Here is a 6,766-nt window from a genome sequence, read left to right on the forward strand (position 1 = left end):
TAGTCCCTTCCTAGAATTCCTGCACTTTATCAACAAAAGGGATTGTTTGCAGCGGCAGACAGGGTGAGTTGATGTCTTGGAGCTCTTGGTCATCAACTTCGAGATGGGTGAAAGTGGGTGCCGCTTGGTCAACAGTCTTCAGGAGGGATTTTCTCAGACATGGGAGGATACAACAAAAGAGAAGAGCAAAGATAAAAAGAAAAATTAGTATAGCCATACCAATATGCATTAAAGCCTTTTGCCATCCTGTCATCCAACCAAACCATCTTTCCCAGGGATCTTGTATCCCAGAATTCCTTTTCAACTCTATAGACAGGTCATTTAATTTCTCAATGGCTAATGTAACTTTACCATTAGGGCCTGTGTTTTCTGGGATATAGGTACAACATGTCAAGGTGTCGGGCAAAATTTTACAAACCCCTCCTTTTTCGGCTAAGATCATATCTAGGGCCATTCTATTCTGAAAAGCCATTTGGGATATGGCCTGCAATTGTTCGGCCAATCCCTGGAGGGCGTCTCTGGTATAATTAACAAAACGCTGTTGATTATAATAAATGTAATTTATCCAATTTAAATTCTTGTTTGTGGTAACTATGGCAAAAAGTGATTCAAATCCTGCAGCAACTTCATCTCTTGCTTTAAATTCGTTGGGCACCCCCCTAGGCACCCCAATAGCATCAATATAAACATGAGGATCAAAACTTCCTTTCACTGGGGCGTCACGCTTAACCTTAGTGTGCCTGGACTCATGGGTGACGAGGTGTGTGTCAGAGATGATATGTATAGGCATAATAGCTTTAGCCAAAGTACACTCCCCCCACCACTCCTTGTCCATTCTGGATCTCAGCTGTAAATCCCCACACAACCAGTAGATATCTCCTAATGACCTGGTGTGAAACTGCAACAGGTTCATAGAGACACTCCTGTAGGTAGCACAATACCCCTTGGAGAAGTTACCCAAGAATCTACCAATTCCATCATAATTAGCATAACAAGTGTAATTACCTTTATACACGGTAATACCGTCTGGGGGTTTGACATCCTTGGTTAGGAGAGGATACTCCTTTGTCCATGCACTACATATGGACCTGTTAAAATCATAGTGATAGGCAAAAAGGCTTAAAACACATTCCTCTATATCTACTGGCAGGATTAGAGGTACAGTACCCAGGTGAGGCCGGGCACCACCACACACATAGCATGCAGTCTTATTATGCTTATTAGCATTATATTTCATCCATTCTAACCATAAATTTACATCATTAAAACCTGTTTCAGCGGCCATGGTATCTTCAAAGGTGGGGTTAGCAATGGCCATCATGTCTTGAAAGGTCTGGATATGAGGTTTTAATGGGTTAGGGACCATATGGGTGGCCCCTTGCCACTCGGAAGAGTTGCACATATCTTTTAGGAAGAAATGCCCTAATTTACGGTAGGAACCCTTTTTCCAATACATTCCCATCACATACTGGTCTGCATCCGTTGGGCTTGGATGCTCAATGTTAAGGATTAATTTCATTGGTGTACCTCCCCCAGGCTTTCTCAAAGTCATTCTCTGGAGAAGGGATCTACCTTGTTCATCTACTTTAGATAAGGCACTTTTTGGTTTGTAACCCCAGGCAGGCCCGGCATTCCATCCCGCCGCCCCCCAATGATTACAATTGTGCCCCCATTGCTTGTCAACTACACAAACATACGGGTCTTTTGAATGAGGGATATCTCTGTAAATACTCTGGATTTGTGATGTGGGGAACGGGCATTCTACAATGTCACAATAGTCAAAGGTGTAAGTAGCCACATGGGTGCATGATGAATTATACCAGAAGGTATACCCACTAATATCTTTGGTGATGGCTACTTGTTGGGCCTTTATAAGGCTGATTAGGGAGAAGGTGTACCAGAGGTACATGCTTGTGCGGTATCTGCTTCCTCGGGGGCTGGAGATTTCTTGCAGTGGGAAGCGTGGATCCAATTTGGCCTGCCGGCCAGTTTGACGGAGGTTGCGGTAATCAGAAGAACTTGGAATGGACCGTCAAATCTTGGTTCCAGGGTATTTTTCCGCACAAACTTCTTGACCAGAACCCAATCTCCGGGAAGCAGGTTATGGGTACCTGTGTCCAAATCGGGATTATCTCTGTAAGTAGGCGTCTTGCGGTTGTTTTCGCAGTGATATTGGCCACTGGGTAGGCCTCTGGCCATCCTGAGAACATGTCCACTATGACTAGTGCATATTCATGGGGCCCACTCTTGGGCATTTGGATGTGGTCAATTTGAATTCGCTGGAAGGGGTACATGGGCTTTGCCAGGTGTTTTGCAGGCACCTTGATTGGTCTTCCTGGATTGCATTTTGCACAAATAACACAGGCCTTACAGAAGCTGCTGATCAATGTTGTGATTCCGGGTGCTTCATAATACTTCTGTATGAGGGCGGCCATCAATTCCTTTGACAGGTGTGCAGGCCCATGTGCCCATTGGACAACTGCTGGATATAAATTTTTTGGAAGACTTGGTTGATGATGGCAGAAATGTCATGAGGGGCCAAAACAACCAGAGGGTGGCCAAGGACCAGGTCTGAGGTTCTTTCTATGAGCTCTCTTGCAGCAAAGACAGCCCTGAGACAGGAAGGAGTCCCTCTGGCCACGATGTCCAGTTGACATGAGAAATATCCAATAGGCCTTTGGCGGCCTCTTAAGTCATTAGTTTGGGTGAGAACTCCTGTTGCGTGGCCTTGTCTTTCAGAGACAAATAATTTGAAAGGTTTTGCGTAGTCAGGTAGGCCCAAGGCAGGAGCAGAAGCAATGGCACGTTTGAGAGCATTGAAATTGTCCAGAGCTTCATTAGGCAAACAGAAAGGGTCAGACTTAAGTGCGTCATAGAGAAGCTGCATGAGCAGGGAGGCTTCTGGGATCCATGCTCTGCAGTAGGAAATGAGGCCTAGGAAGGCATGGAGGGATTTCGAAGTCCTTGGAGTTGGAATATCCAGTACAACTCTCACCCGGTCCCGGGTAAGATGTCTGGTACCTTGAGATAGGCAATGTCCAAGGAAAATTACTGAGGGTTGGCAGAACTGTAGCTTGATGAGCGAAGCTTTGCATCCTTGTTCTGCCAAATAACAAAGCAGACTAATTGAGCACTTTTCAGTAGTGGGTATATCATCTCCACAGAGCAGTAAATCATCCACATACTGGAGCAGGACAACTTCTGGGTGCTCAGCTTGCCATGGGTCAAGGATGGTGGCCATGGCCTTTGCAAATTGACTTGGTGAATTTTGTGCCCCTTGGGGCATGACAGTCCAGGTATACTGTTGCATCTCATGGGTGAAAGCAAACAGGTATTGGCAGGATGGGTCCAGTGGGACACTGAAGAAAGCATTTGCTAGGTCAATGACTGTGAAAAATTTTGCAGATGGTGGGACTCCAGAGAGCAGAGTATGGGGGTTTGGTACAAGAGGGGTGTCCAGGACGGTAGCTTCATTGACAGCACGGAGATCCTGAACCATCCTGTACTTCTCTGGCTCACCTTTGGGAGTTTTCTTTTTCACAGGGAATAATGGGGTGTTGCATTCAGATTTACATTTCACCAGGGCACCTTTCTCCAAGAGTGCCTTGATGTGGGTAGAAATGGCAGCGGCCTGTGCTGGTTTTAATGGATATTGTGGTTTTCTTGGTAATTTAGCTCCTGAAATGAGCTTTACCACCACAGGGGGAACATTTAGGTGACCTATGTCCTCTGGGCCCGAGGACCATAACTTGGCGGGCACCTGTATTTTTAATGCCTCTGGGAAATTGGACCTTAATTCTGCTGCTTTCTCACGGGGCTTTTCTAAATGCAGCATTAGAGGCAAGGAGCACAAGGCTGAGGTGTCTGATTCAGATAGAGGTGTGGACATTTCTACCTGCCCATCCGGGGTAAAGGTGATGGATGCTTGCAGGCGTGAGAGAACATCAGCACCTAACAGGTTAATTGGGCATGTGGAGGATACCACAAAGCGAGCAAGCAGGCTAGAGCCAACTCGTAATGGAGTTGTTAAAGGGCTATGTCTTGGCTGGCCATCCACTCCAACACAAGAGACATCAATATTTGACAGAAAGGATGGGTCTGGCAGGTCTTGTTCTCGCAGAACACTACGGGCTGCACCTGTGTCAACTAGAAATGTGGTAGGGTGGCCTTCAATGGGCAAAGTCACTGTGGCAAGTGGCCCCCCCTTATCCCCTGTAGACACTGCCATTACAGGGGTTACAGACACAGGCTTGCCAATTTCCTAATCATCCGGTTCCTCAATTATCGGAACCTGTTTGGTGGCTTTGGGAGCCGGGGCAGGTTTGGAGGGCTTTCTGGGCTCCCTTGGCTCCTTTTTAGGTTCTGGGCAGTCACTTCTAAAGTGCCCCTTGGCTCCACAATTAAAACAATGTCCCCCCTCCTCCGGTCTAGTACCTTTTGGGACTGGGGTGGAGCGGGATACCATGAGAGGAGCTGAAGTGGATCTTCTTGGGGTCTGAGCGGATTCCAAACCTCTAGCAACTAAAAGTAGGGTGTCCAGGGGAACAACCTTATATTCAGGGCGTGCAGCAATGATTCCCTTGCGTATAGAGTCTTTAACACCTTGGACAAACGCGCCTGACAGCATTTGTGAATGAATCTTGTCAGTAAGATCAAACCCCAAATCTGTAAACATTTGATACAGTCTTGCATGAAACCTTTCCACTGATTCTCCTTTATCTTGAATAACATCAGTAAGGCCAGCAGCCTGATCTGCAAGTTTGTCCTTAGCCCATTCTCTTAATTGGGTGCAAAAAGTTACTCCAGAGGGGTAGTCAACATCAGTGTTGAGCAGATCTGTACTGAGGTGTCGGGCCATACTTGGCCAATATGCATCCCCTGCTTTAATAGCACAAATGCTCAATAGATCACGCCATGCAGCTGAATAAGTCTTTTGAATTTGAACTATCCCTCGGTAGAAGGGCATAGGCTGCTTTTCTGGGTCAGGGAGTGATTTCATCAGAGCACTAGCTTGAGTGGGGTTAAAAGCTACATATTTAGGAGGGGCCTGTTCTCCCCGACCCTTGTGGCCGAAGGGATCATCGATAGAACGATGAGTTGGGGCTCCCGCAGCAAGCTCCGATGAGACATGGGACACCCTGTCCACCTCGTCATCATCGAATTCTATGATATTGACTCTTCTACGCGGTGCAGGTCCCGCGTGAGGTGAAAGGATCGGTGGTTGGGAAAGAGCCCCAGATGCAGGGGTGGCCAGTGAGTCATAACCTGGGGATAGGTAATCACCGGGAATTACCGGCATCAGGGCCGAACTGGGGGCCGCCATATTGGAGGCGGGGAAAGGGGTTGCTGCGGGATTAAGGGAAGAAGCGGCGGCCATATTTGATATGGGCACTTCCGGGGCAGACTGGGCCGGACTGGGCATGACCGGAACCTGGGGAGTGGCTTGGGGAAAGGGAGGGTAACCGGGGTAGGGCAGGGCCATGGGATATGGGAAGGGGTAGGGCCAGGCAGGGGAGGGCAAAAGAGTAGGGTGGGCAGGTACGGTTAAGGAGGTAGGATATTGGACTGGGGCGGAGCTGGTTATCGGAGGAGACAGGACGGGATTAGTAGGGATGGATGCAGAAAGAGGAGTCGTAGCATGGGAGGGAGGGGTAGTTAGCTGGGCGGGTGCTGATGGAAGGGGATTAACCATAGAGAGGGATTGCAGGGAGGAGGCGGCAGATGAGATGTTAGGATTAGGCATGGAAGGGAGCGTGGGGATGGCTGAGGATGATGGGACCGTTAGAGAAGGGGAAGGAGTAAAGAAAGATCCATCAGAATTCAGGACCGGGCAGACAGGGGAGGTGATGGGATGGGATTCGGGAGGATCGGGAGTGGGGAACATAGTCAGCTGGCTATCACCTATGGCTGACTGAACCTTGGGGACGGACATCCCCTGGGCGCCATTTTGGGGCGCTGGCTGAGGGAAAACCCCAGCAACACAATTTTTATGATACACAAACAATTTCACACCTTTGTGATTTATTTCTTCCTCAACCCAACCTTCTAACTGAATAGCCTTCGCTACTCTGTACCATGCTTCAGCAGTCTTTAATAAACCATTGTCTGTAAGCTTGCCTTTCATTTCTGCTAGTAACTTGCGCCAACTTTCTGGTTGCAATCTCCCACATGTCGGTACAGCAATTTTACATACTTTTGCAATCTTTTCAACACCTTTAACCATCTCTTCACCCTCTCTGTTCTCTACCAAATCACATGCTAACCAGCCCTTGCTGGGCTTATCTAAATCCTGTCCCATAGTTCCTTTACCCCTATACCAGCGTCCTAGATATAGAGAGAGAGAAGGAGAATTGAACAGGAACGTCTACAATGCTCGACTGCCACCCGAGAATCGTGGGACTTTCTCAGGTGCGTCTTCCCAAAACGTAGACTAGTCACTGAATCCGCCTACCCGGGGTGGTAGACACGGATTGGAGCGAGGTGAGAAGTGTGTGACCAATCACTTCTCTTTTAAGAGGAATGGGAGTGGATAGTATAATAATATAGAAAGTGTAGAGAAGATGAAAGGCAAGGAAAAATCCTTAGAGACAGACACAGGAGTACATGAGACTCCTCATTAAACAAACAAGACAACAATACAGTTGAAATACAGTGCATGCATCACGGTTCAAATGAAATCAACAGTAATTCCTTTCCTTTACTCATGTGCTTACTCCAAAGTCACCTCCCTCAACCCCGTAGTGCCCCTATAAAACCCACTTATAAG

Source organism: Pelobates fuscus, chromosome 1, assembly GCF_036172605.1.
Source record: "Pelobates fuscus isolate aPelFus1 chromosome 1, aPelFus1.pri, whole genome shotgun sequence".
NCBI lineage: Eukaryota > Metazoa > Chordata > Amphibia > Anura > Pelobatidae > Pelobates > Pelobates fuscus.